Genomic DNA, 12,854 nt, shown 5'->3' with positions numbered 1-12,854 from the left:
CGCACACCACCAGGTATCTCCTGGGGATACATGACATTCTGTACCCACCCAGTGTCTACCAGGGCCTTCCGGGTCTCTCCATTGACGGCGACCTGGTAATGATAACGAAGACTAGGACCTGGCTGTGTGCCATACAGGACCTTGGCTAATCCTACTTCCATTGGTACTTTCTTCTGGGGAGAGGTACGTGCAATGTATCCAAATAGTCCACAGTTAAAGCATTGGGGCCCTGGTGAGGGAACTGGTCGGGAAGACGGGGGTACAGGACCCGGCATTATAGTGATGGTTTCAGTTCTTCTTGGGGTTGGACCCTTCTGGCCTTTGGTCGAAACCCCTCCTGGAAGTTTCCATTGATTCTCTTACCTACCCTTTTGGATTGCCTGTGCCCGATAATAAGCACTAGTTATCTCTACGGCTTTGTTCAGGGTCAGCTGAGAATGTTGCTGAGCCATCGCTGTATGGGGTTATGTAGGGAAGAGAGATACTGCTCTAGGTATACCTTCTCTATTATCTCTTCTTTAGTGGAGGTTGTGGGTCTCAACCATCTATCGGCCATATCTTTTACCCGATAGTATAATGCCCTCAGTGTTTCCTCTACCCCTTCTTTGATTTGCCGTAGTCATATTCGATAGGTCTCATCGTCTATCCCCACCCTTTCGAGAATGCTCCTATTAACCTCTTCATAGGGTGGATTGGTGGCTTGGTAGGCAGCCTGGGGGTCACCCGAGAGGAGTGATCCGAGGTTTCGCCCCCACTGTTAATGGGCCATGCTGCCAATGACAAGTTATGCCCACCCCTAGTTTGACCACCATACTATCAACTCCCACCTTAGCTCAACTGTACATAGACTGAAAGGGCAGCCTTACAAACCGAAATGCTCGGTGTAAGACATCAAACAAATAGACACCAACAAGATAACAGACAAGATAAGCGTCAACTAACTACCAGCAAAGGACAAGCATATGCTGGAAGATATAACTGTACAACACACAGAGACATTATCGGACATACTTAAGTAGTACTAAAACTAAAAAGACTTAGGAATAATCCATCTTGCACATGGTCCAATGAAGAAATCAATATAGAAAGAAGAGATCTCAGTTGAGGTGAGAGAAGAGGGAAGCAAAACCCTTCAAAATCACACCTAACACACTTACGCAACAAAAGAAAAAAATTACAAAAAGCATCTTCAGAATGAATGTAATTTGTTTCTGCTCCTAACTGGGCAAGGCCAGACATTTCCCCCAAAAACTCCACAACATAATCAAAAAACAAACTACTTCCCCAATGTATAGGGCCAAATGGCCACACTTAAGAAATGCGAAGACTTTGCTGAATTCTTCACAGACAAAATCAAGAGGATTGAACTTTCTCTCAATTACCACAATTGCAATAAAAACTCTACACCAGACACACTCCAGCAATCAGTTTAAGTAGCCAAGGAACACGAGGCACTCAAACACCACGATCCCTAACCTGGGAAGAATAATGCATCATGTCAAACAATTCTGAACCCTCACAGAAGATGAACTCATTAAAATTATATCAGAGCAAAATCCCACATCCTACATTGTCGACCCCCTAACCTCAATAATAATCAAGGAACACAGACACTTTCTTGAACCGCCGAATCTCACTTGCAAGCTTGCTTAGTCTGGAGCCTCATGGCAAAAAAATACCACCATGCGGCGGTAGACAGAATTTGGCCAGAACTCTGCATTGAAGAGTAATGCGGATTGGCTACAATTCCACCAAAGCATTAAAAAAAGTGATAGCAGCAAATTAGCTTCCTATCTGGGCCCGATTTCTGCTGGTATCAGGACTCTGTGCCTTGTGACCCTACTTTTCAGTGCCACAGTGCATGTTCTCTGACCATAAAAGGGTACTAATAAAATCGGGTTCATCCAATTGATCTATTTAACTTTCCTGTAATGCCATAGTAGATGGTGAAGACATTGCCCCAGTGGTATAGGAGTCAATCGATCAATCAAGATAGAACATTTAAAATGTACACTAAAACTCTGTCAGTTAATAAAAAGAGTAGGCCTAGTGAATGGTACTACATGTGTCCAGGGCCTGCAAATTAAATGCTACCAGTGGGCTGCAGTACTCCCGTGTTTCACCCACTAAAGTGGCACTGTAAAACAGGGCTCAGGCCTTCATTGCAGCCTATAGTGCAGTATTAAACTGCCATTCAACCTGGCAAAATAAAAGGTTTGCAAGGCCTAAACCTTCCTTTTTAATCCTAATAAGTCACTCCTAAAGTACGCCCTAAACTTAAATGCATATACAGCAGGGTGTAAGGTATTTAAAACGTAGGACATTTGTATATATACATTCATATAGGGTCACCTCTTGAACCCTGCCCCCCCCGGAGAGTTCTGCACCTAGCTTCAGACATCGTCCCAGACTATCTCCTTTCCATCTTTAATCAGATTTATTTCTTCAGGATATTTTCCTCAAAAATGGGAAATTGCTTCTATTCTTCCACTTCTAAAGAAACCAAATCTGGATGCTAGCAATCTCAGTAACTATAGACCTATATTGTTTTCCTTTCCCTGATAAAATGGTGGAAAAAGCTATGCACACTGAGCTTTCACAATTTATCCAGAAACAAGAACTACTGGATCGATCACAGTTTGGCTTAAGAAGCCAGCACAGTACTGAGTTGGCTCTGATTACTGCCACAGAACATATTAGAAAAACATTGGACAGTGGAGGCAACACTGCCTTAATCCTGTTAGATCTCTTGTCAGTATTTGACACAGTGAACCAAGGCCTTCTTATCAATTGACTTTTTTCTTTAGGCATAAGGAGCAAGGCCCTTATGCTTTTCAATCATTTCTTTTAGACAGAAACGATTTGTAAAATCGAACGGCTTTAGATCTAGTTTTAAACTACCCTGCGGGGTACTGCAAGGATCCGCACTGAGTCCAACTCTCATTAACCTGTATGTAAAACCTCTAGCACTACTGATTAAAAGCTATGGTTTCAGGGTAGTCTCGTATGCTGATGACACCCAGATTGTGGTGTCTGTCACGGAACATCTAGAGAGGACCTTCATTTGTTTCCATAATTTCATGCAACAGATTGGGAACTGGATGTCAAATAACTGTCTGAACTGAACTTGGTTAAAACCGAGGATCTGCTCTTTGGCCATCACCCATCGCTCTGGTCACCCAAGTGGTGGCCTCAGGAATTGGGAGTTCTCCCGACTCCTGTTGCTAAAGCAAAAAATGTAGGAGTTCACTTAGATGAGAAACTCTCTTTGAAGGATATGTAAATGCCATCATTTCATCTTGCTTTTTAATGTTCAAGACACTCAGAAAAATGTTCCCATTTATTCCTCTGGACCTGCGGAAGGCAGTGATCACTGCACTTATCTTCTCTAAAATCGATTATTGCAGTGGGTTGCTCCTTAGTGCCCATATAAAGATCCCTGCACAAGCTCCAGATTATTCAAAACACGGTAGCGAGACTACTGATAGGGATACCAAAATATCAGTCAGTCTCCCACACGCTCCCTTGGCTCCCGGTAAAAAAGCGGGTGGAGTTTAAATCTCTTTGTATAGCTGTTAAGACTCTACACCTTGAGTATCCAGAGTCCATAAGGCAGTTCTTACAATGGTACACTCCTCCAAGACCACTAAGATATTTCTCTCTGGTTAATTTGGTTGTGCCTAAAGTAATAAAAGCCACCTGGGGAGGCAAAAGCTTTGTGGTGACAATGGCCAAATTAGGGAACTCAATACCCCTGAATCTGAAAAAAACAACCAACTTACTGACCTTCCAAAAAGCTCTCAAGACATGGTTGTTTAATAAATAGCTATGCTTACATTGTCTCATCATTTCCTCCACTTCTTTCTTTTCTTTGTCTTTTTTCCTCTGCCAGAATCTCTTACCTCCTAGACACCCATGGGTAGTAGAGAGCTCTGTAAATTGCAATTTCATTTTATTTCATTCACATGTCCTGGCAGTGAAAAACGTCAACAGTATTTTTCCACCGTAGCAGGGCTACATCTCCAACAGACTAACACTCAGTTACCTTATTAAACTTACTAAGTGATAACTTCAGTTTTGGAACATGTAGAGAAATAGCTCTACCCCTCATTTAAATTGTAATTTAAAATCCTTTTAAAGGGTACTGTTAGATTTAAGGTTATTATTCTGAAAATTACACTTTAAAAAATGTGAAACTCACTAAAGATGATGGGAGGAATGCTTGCAATTTGTCTAACCACTGGGAATTGCTAGGGTAGCATCGCAGCCCATCGTTCTTTTGCTCACCATGTCATGTCAGCTTGGACCCAGCCGTATGCAAATTAGTCTTGACCCTGCACCTCATAGGAACTGTCCAGTCCAAACTGCCAAGCCAGGTCCTCCTTTAAGTGGCACACAAGAACCCAGGCCCAGTTTTGAGCTAGTTATGGGCTGAACACCGGCAAGTACATCTTGGTTCCAGTGACAGTGAGCATTTTGTCTAGCCATCCAGTATGATTTTGCCATAGGCCTGCATGCGTTCTTTGTTGTGGCCATGATCCTCCTTGCTTTTTGTTTTTTGTTGACCATGTGGCCAGTGGCCATTTTGTGTAACCAGCTCGTATGATATTGCATAGGCCTGCAAGTGTTCTTTGTTGTGGCTTTGCCTTCTTGCTTACTGTTGTTTGACAATCTGGTTGGTGGCCATTTTGTGTAGTCAGCCAGTATGCTTTTGTCATAGGCCTGCATGTGTTCTTTAATGTGCCCATGGTTCCTTGCTTGCTGTTGTTGCATGACCATGTGGTTGGTGGCCAAATTGTGTAGTCAGCCAGTGTGCTTTTGCCATAGGCCGGCATGTGTTCATTATTGTGGCCATGCCTCCTTGTTTGCCTTTGATGTTTGACCACGTGGTCGGTGGCCAATTTGTGTAGCCTACCAGTGTGCTTTTGCCAAAGGCCTGGATGTGTTCTTTATTGTTACCATAAGTCCTTGCTGGGTGCTGTTTGACCAAGTGGTCAGTGCCATTTTGTGTAGCAAGCCAGTGTGCTTTTGCCATGGGCCTGGATGTGTTCTTTGTTGTGGTCATGCCTCCATGCTTGCTGTTTGGCCATGTGGTCGGTGTGTAGCCAACCAGTGTGCTTTTTTTGTAGGCCTGCATGTGCTCTTTGTTGTTGCCAAAATCCTCCTTGCTTGTTGTTGTTTATTGACCATGTGGCCAGTTTCCATTTTGTGTAGCCAGCCAGTGTGCTTTGGCCATTGGCATGCATGTGTTCTTTGTTGTGGCTATGCCTCCTTGCTTGCTGTTGTTTGACTATGTGGTTGGTTGCCATTTTGTATAGTCAGCTAGTGTGCTTTTGTCATAAGCCTCCATCTGTTCTTTATTTTGGCAATGCTTCCTTGCTTGCTGTTGTTGTTTGACCATGTGGTCGGTGGCCATTTAGTGTAACCAGCCAGTGTGATTTTGCCATACGCCAGCATGTTTTATGTGTTGTGGCCATGCCACCTTGCTTGCTGTTTGACCACATGTCCAGTGGCCATTTTGTGCAGACATCCAGTATGCTTTTGCCATAGACCTGCATGTGTTCTTTGTTGTGGCCATGATCCTCCTTGCTTTTTGTTGTTTGTGGACCACGTGGCCAGTGGCCATTTTGTGTAGCCAGTCAGTGTGCTTTTGCCATAGACCTGCATGTTTTCTTTGTTGTGGCCATGCCTCCTTGCTTGCTGTTCTTATTTGACCATGTAGTCAGTGGCTATTTTGTGTAGCCAGCCAGTGTGCTTTTGCCATAGGCCTGCATGTGTTGTTTGTTGTGGCCATGCTCCCTTGATTGCTGTTGTTGGGTGACCGTGTAGCCGGCAGGCATTTTATGCAGCCACCCTTTTTTCCAGTTTTCAAAGGGAGATTGATAAGAGAGGGCTATGCCTTGTTGTATTTGCTCACATCTTTACTTTTCCCTGACATCAGTGTAATATTATTCTTTAGAATCATTTTAGTTTGTATATTAACAGTGGAATTTGTTGAACAAGCTTTGCAGCAAGGTGCTGTTTAGACTGTCCAACTGACGATAAACATGTGGAACAGTTGTCAAGCCACTGATTACATGTGTATCATTTTGGTGTCATTAAATTTTACTCTGTTATCCTGACCTGTTTTTTTGTTGCTGTGTTTTGTTTTCAGTTTATTACTGTTTGAGTGCTAGAGAAATGTTTCACATATTGCCTCTAAGTTAAGCCTGAATGGTTTTGTACCAAGCCACCAAAGGGTTACGCACATGTTTATTTACCGACTTTTGTGGTTTACCCTAACAAGGGTTGAGTTTACTGCTTGAATGGGGCTTACCCCCCTCAGCAAATAACCCAATATTTTTACAGCCATTATAAGATGCTTGGAGTGTTGTTTGTTGCTCGTATCTGACACATTCCACTGAGTATATGCTAGGTCCAGGGAAGCCAAAAGTCTCTAATCATGGAGCACTGATATGATTGTCCTCTGGTTATTGCCCTTCTTGAATATCACTTAGACTGCTGTTGTCTTTTTGCTTACTATACCTCCTCAATTTTTCTAAAATGTGTTAATTTTATTGTGTTGTTTTCTTGACTATAAATTTGTTGGTCCTCATGTAATGCAACTGGTGCTATGTTAAGCGCTCTGATACCCGATTCGGGTCAAGTTCGCGCTATATAAAACTATGTAAAAAAAATTAAAAATAAATAAACAAGACATTTTATGGGGATTACATGACGTTAGCACCATCGCTACCAGGAGATGAGTAGAGACTTTCTAATAACTGTTTTGTCTAACTAGATTCTGTTTATTATGTTTATTAGGATCACTGCCTCCCCAATTAATAACCAAATTTCTGATGAGTGCTAGTAATACCAATAGAAGTAAGACTAAAGCTTATGACTAGTAGTAGCCGAGATTTCACTCGTACCACTATTGCCTTATTAGCACTAGAGCTACTTTTCCTGCTAGTTCTACTGTTACCTTTACTACATCTAGTAGCCCTCATCTTCTTAGCATAGAAATGGTCATATCTGCACAGGCAGAATTTACTTCCACCACTGACAATGCATTACATTTCTACTGATGATATTAGTTATTTTACTAATAATAGGGATAGAACTAGTAGGACTATTACAAGTAATAACAATAGCATATAACTGTTATAAGCAGTTGTAGTATTAACTGAAGACGTAGCAACAAGATGTGTACTAACACTACCATAAATAATACTAATAAAAGTAGTAATGTATATTCTAGTGCCAGTAGTTTGGCAAATCATAGTTGTAGAAGAATCATCGGTAGTTGTGTATAACATTAGTTGAAGTAGGTTAGAGCAACACATGTTTTTTTTCCCTGCAGGTACCAAATGATATCTTATATAGATCTAGCCTCAGCATAATATTTATGATTTATGCTCTAATCTATGTTGCACATATAAATGAATAAAAACATGTTTTTCAATTGTTGACTATACTACACCAAAGTAATTTTACACGTTTTTTATATAAACGAAACATGTTTTTTTCGGAAGAACTGTAAATACTGTTCTGAGGCTTCTCGTGCGCTCACCTTCACCGTCTCAAGTGGAATGATAAAGATCATTTAATAAGACAGTGACGCCAGATGGTGTATGATTTTTTTATCATGCAGAAACACCAAGCTATGCATTCAGATTTCGCAATATCACAATTGTAAGACCCCCGTCAAAGACCTACGCTTCATACCTTCATTTAGAAAGATGATAACCACCTTCAGGAACGTTCTGACGGATTTTGATAGTAATTCCCATTTCTTTCAATACAACCTCCCTTCAAGTGAGTGGGATGCTGGTAAGCATGCCCAGCAAAAATGATAAACCAACATAAAAGCCTGGTAAAACCCAAATAAGCTGCCGAAACATTTTATACTTGAATAACCAACAACAGATATTATCAGATTTAATGGCAGGAAAAACAAGTTGCACATTTTGTTTTTGCTTACCTTCATCTGTCTGGTTTTAGTGAGGTATGTGTCTCCAGGGTGTTAATCTACAGGCCACCGTGAGGGTTTCCATTTTGGCTTTCAGTACATAATTGCTCTGGGATGCACTGTCAAAAATAAACGTTACTTCCCTTGGGAATTCTGAAAAAGAAAAAAAGATAATTTAAGGAATCTAAACGTAACACTAATGCACAAGGAGCTTACTTGGAATTTAATAAACATAAAACATCATGTTCCCGCAGCTTTCATGCAGGCCTTGCATGCTGACAATGTTATGGAAGGCTTTACTCGAGGAAGTCCTGGCCATGCTTAAAAGGACTGTTAAAAGCCAAAGAGAGACCCTGGGAGCTCAGTCAGCATCAGTCAGTCTCGTCGCTGCTCTGAGGTCATGGTATCTCAAGGTGGCTCTTTACTGCATCCATTATTTATATGGTGACTGGGCTTTGTCTTGTGGAAAGCCTCCCAAAATGTTATCATCCTTATAGCCACTACCCATGTCCTCAACTTTAAACTCCTTTATAGGCACAAACTCTCCACCGTAGTTCTTTCTGTCTCATGGCAACACAGTCTCCTGCCTACCTAATATTTTCCGCAGACAGAAGAATGACTTTACTGAAAAGACTCCCCCTCAGCGCCCCATTACAAGCTAGTAACAAGACCTGTACTACTTTGACAATACCGTATAAGGCAAAAAACACATTACCATATTTCTCAGGTTTCAGGTGATATATGAAGTTAAAGTAATCAGACTTTTCCTCAGGGCTCAGTTCATTGTGTCCGATGCAAGTGCCACCTCAAGTGTTTACATTTCTGTATTAAAATGTTTGATAAAATCTGAAAGCATCCAAAGATCAAGAACTTCTATTCTTCCTTGAGCATTCCCAGCCACGTCTATCTCCTCCTGGCATATTTTTGCGGTGAGGGTCATTAAATTGTCATAGTCGCTTGTCAGCTTTCTTTTGAATGTAACAGCCCAAAAAGGCGCGTTTTTGAGGACCGATTGTGGCTTACATCTCATACAAACTTGCCTCTATTTCCACAATATCATGAAGTTTGTAGCACCTCACGAGACTTATAGATTGCCTGAATGGGGACAGTGGATGCAAATTGGATTGATTGGTATAAAGGAGACTACTGTAAGAAGAACCTACTGCAAAAAGCATTATACTATGAACTAGTATTTTATGTTTTAACACAAATAAATAGTCTGTTATAATATGGCGATAGGTAATTGTGAGAATCTTTGCTTATTGATCCCCATTTTTGAGGATCAGTGCTAATGGTATTTTTACTCTGTTCACTGGGACACTTCTAACCAAGCATAGTGCAGGTGTTCTGGCCCGTAAATGATGCTGTAATTGCCTTACTCCTGGCCTATTTACCTTTCCTATAAGACCACTGTATATAGTGTCTCATAACGCATCCATAGCATGGAAAGGTAAATGTCAACTATGGACTACCATACTGTTGTGCCATCCATTAGTGTGCCAAGACAAACATGATTCCAGACCTACCAATGAGCCTGACTGCTGCAGTTGTAAAAATACAGCCAAACCTATCAAAAAGACTCTTTTTGACAGGTGAAAATGTCCCTTTTAAATATTAATAAGTCACGCCTGTGTAGGCCTTAAAGCCCACAAGGGATGGTGTATGTTATTTAAAAGTAATAATTGAAAGCTAACACATCCTTACAGGGAATAGCATTCAAAAGCCATGTTTACTGTAGGAAGGATGGCGGGCCCACTTAGAAAAACTGGGAAGCAATAATAAATAAATAATAATTCTGCTATCTCCGGCTTGGATCTAGCGAGACAACAATTTTTAATATTTTTAAAAGCCCAACTTAATCAAAAAGTGAGATTGTTAATACATATTAAGGAAAAGGAACGTTTTGAAACAGGAACATCATTTACTTCAAAGAAGCCTCTCCTGTAATAAAGCAGATGTCAGATGCCACCTGCTCAATCTCCTTCTTTTGTCAGGAAAACACCAAAGGCAGAGGGGTAAAACCTCTCCCCAGAACTAGAGTGATCAAGGTGGAGGGGATTGCTCATTGCCCTGCCTACACATATGGATAGCCTCACAGGCTCTATGCAAGGGGAGAAGGGTTTTGCCATTTTGGATTTAGTAAGTGATGGACACTCTGTAAAAGTGGGTAGGGTTACCGCTGGGAACTTTTACCCTATTGGTTTGGGAAGGACCAGGATCCATTCCTGCCTACAGGCTTGTATCATGGATAAATGGGGTACCCCAAGGCACCTACTTCAGAACACTCTGGGCCTATGGAAGAACAGAAGAGTGCTTCTGCTGTTTGAGACCCGGGAGGAGAGCTAAAGGGCTGGACCTGCTCCTAACTGTACCAATCAAAGAAAAGGATACCAAGAGACAGTTGGCTGACTTCCTGTGTGGTTACAGGGACATAACAAGCTGCAAGTGGACTTTTTTCTGAAGCGTTCAGCTGGCCAGAATAAGTATCAACAGGACCAGACCTGGACCCTGCTAGTAGATTCTGCTGGAGTGAGCATGGGACCCTTTGTTGTGTCTAACTTGACTTCTTCTATCGTCTCTGAAAATCTGGACATTCATGAGCTCAAAGACCTCTGGAGGATCTGGAAGAAACCTGCCCCGCTGATCCACTAAAGGTGCAACTTTTCTCTGCTAAAGAAACAGGTTTCCCTCGCTCTGAGCTTCTCCACAGCAGCAACTACGATTCAGTGGGGCCTTGATGAGAAAGTATCCAACCTCATTGCACACAGCCTGCAGCCCTGCCCCACTGGAGGATTCAAATCTCAGAAAAAGATATTGAGTCTGAATGTAAAATCGTTTCTGGGCGTAGGTGGCAAAAGTATTCGACCAGGACTTTCCTTGCTGCAAAAGTAACATTTTCACACTACAGTTTAGTGCTGCCTTGCCCCGCTGAAGCATCTGGATTTCCCCAAAAAAGTATCAAGGTAATAATGCCAACTGGGTTGTACCTGGCAGTTCTATTCAATCAACGCTCTATCACAGTTGGTGTGAAATCCTACCTAGGGCCCGGTCTACTCTCACCAGTTGACCCACATTGTGGCTTAGTGCTTTTTGGTTCTATTTTTACTTGAAACCTTAAACACTCATACATCCGGTTTCCTTCATTGTATTTTTGTTGTTTTGGTGTCATTTTGTTTATTCAACAATTCTCTCTTGAATACATTCTGCACTGTACATGAGCAGAGAAGCAATGAATGTGAACAGGAGCCAGTGAAATTACAAGAAAATAAAATGGTTATGTCTTCTGACCTCCCCTGTAAACCACTCACTGTTTTAGTATTCATGATCTTTTCTGTAAAAGCAGAGAATACAGAGTTGGTCATATTATTGTGATATTATCATGCCAGGATTGCTAAAAGCAAATGTCAAGTACCATTGTTCCGCATACACATCATGATCATGATAGGGAGAGGGGTTGGCCTAACGGCTAAGGCGCTCGACCTCGGAAACTTGTTTCGAGTCTCGGTAACGACGCCAGAAACCCCCTGTGATTCTGGGCAAATCACTTAATCTCCCCGTGCCTAAAAAAAAATGAAAGTGTGTCCTCATGTAACGTAACTGGTGCTATGTAAAGCGCTCTGATAACTGATTCGGTTCGGTTCAAGTTCGCGCTATATAATACTCTCTAAAAAGAAAAAAATGATTAGCACTTGAGACCTGCATTTGCGGAGGGAGAATGCATTAAGTACAAGTACTTTGTCGGTTGCCCTTCCAAGCATTTATGAAATATCTACCTGGCATAAATTTGATTCTTAGTCAAGTCTTGCTTGTTATGAAACCAATATGGGGAAGACAGGTTCCTATTGATGAGAGCCGGTATCAAGATCTGCTTTCATTAAATGGGTAGTGCCTTTCCCTGAATTGAGCGGAAATTACATAAAACATACCTATGCTATTGCTCTTTATGAACTTTGAATACACGTCAATGACGCACACAGACAAAGGGCACATGTGTATTCCCCTTTTTCATTGCATTTTCCCCTTCACTGGTCTTTATTTAGGTCGTCTGTGGCTTGGGGAATGAAGGCAAAGGAGAGTACAAGAGAAGGAATAAGTAACAACCTCGTAGCATTCATTTTTTGTTTTTTAAGGTGTTATAATGTTTGTCTATGTTCGGGTGTCTGTGCATGAATGTGGGTATCAGTGTCAGTCTTTGCATATTTAAAATGTCCTTTGTAAACTATGTAGGCAGGTCGGTCCTTTCTGGAAAATGCCTTTCTGGGATGCTCCTGTTTACAAATAGTCTCCGAAGAGTTTTCATGACAAAATATAAAACTTTCTACAGAAAAATTCTTCATTAGGAATTATAAAAACAAAACTATTATTCTGTATCTGAACTTTGAGAAATTCCTCTTGAAGTCTTAGTAATTGGCAATATTTGTCAACAAGAATTAAAGGTATTAGTATATTTGTTTAATTTTATACCACCTAGTCAGTTGCTAAACCTAACTCATGTTAAAAATTATAGAATCTAAAACTGATTTTACAATTCATTATCAAAGAAATGATCACAAGCAGTATAGTTATTCTCATTATTGTTATGAATATTATTTACAAATTGTCACTGTAATAAAACTCAATTACATTAACCTCTTCCATGCTGGTGACGAACCCCAGCCGTCACGCTCCGCGGCGCTCGTTTGCGGATGACGGCTGGGGTTCGTCACGGCCCCGCCCTGTTCGTTTGTTTACCGCACAGCGGCGGAAACGGGCCAGCATCGAAGGGGTTAATACCAGCACATTATCCACTAATACATTTTAAATGTCTCATTGATTGCTAATATGCATTCGATATTTTGGATGCAGTTATAGGTTCTTTAAAATACGGTGACTGGAACCTAAGAAGTTTCATTTGTGTTACAAT

At 41.3% G+C, this 12,854-nt stretch overlaps 1 protein-coding gene across 1 annotated transcript in view; it reads right to left on the bottom strand.

The window, feature by feature from the left end:
- The window catches only part of OTUD7A (OTU deubiquitinase 7A), a 681,211-nt gene extending 673,130 nt beyond the window's left edge, over window positions 1–8,081 (bottom strand). The window contains exon 1 of the mRNA XM_078685161.1: window positions 7,964–8,081. The gene's annotated coding sequence lies outside the window, so the exon portion shown is untranslated. The remainder of the gene's footprint in view (window positions 1–7,963) is intronic.
- Window positions 8,082–12,854: the final 4,773 nt, after the last annotated feature.

Source organism: Lissotriton helveticus, chromosome 3_2, assembly GCF_964261635.1.
Source record: "Lissotriton helveticus chromosome 3_2, aLisHel1.1, whole genome shotgun sequence".
Lineage (NCBI taxonomy): Eukaryota > Metazoa > Chordata > Amphibia > Caudata > Salamandridae > Lissotriton > Lissotriton helveticus.
Note: the sequence above shows the minus strand (reverse complement) of the source record. Positions and strands in the feature narration are given on the sequence as shown.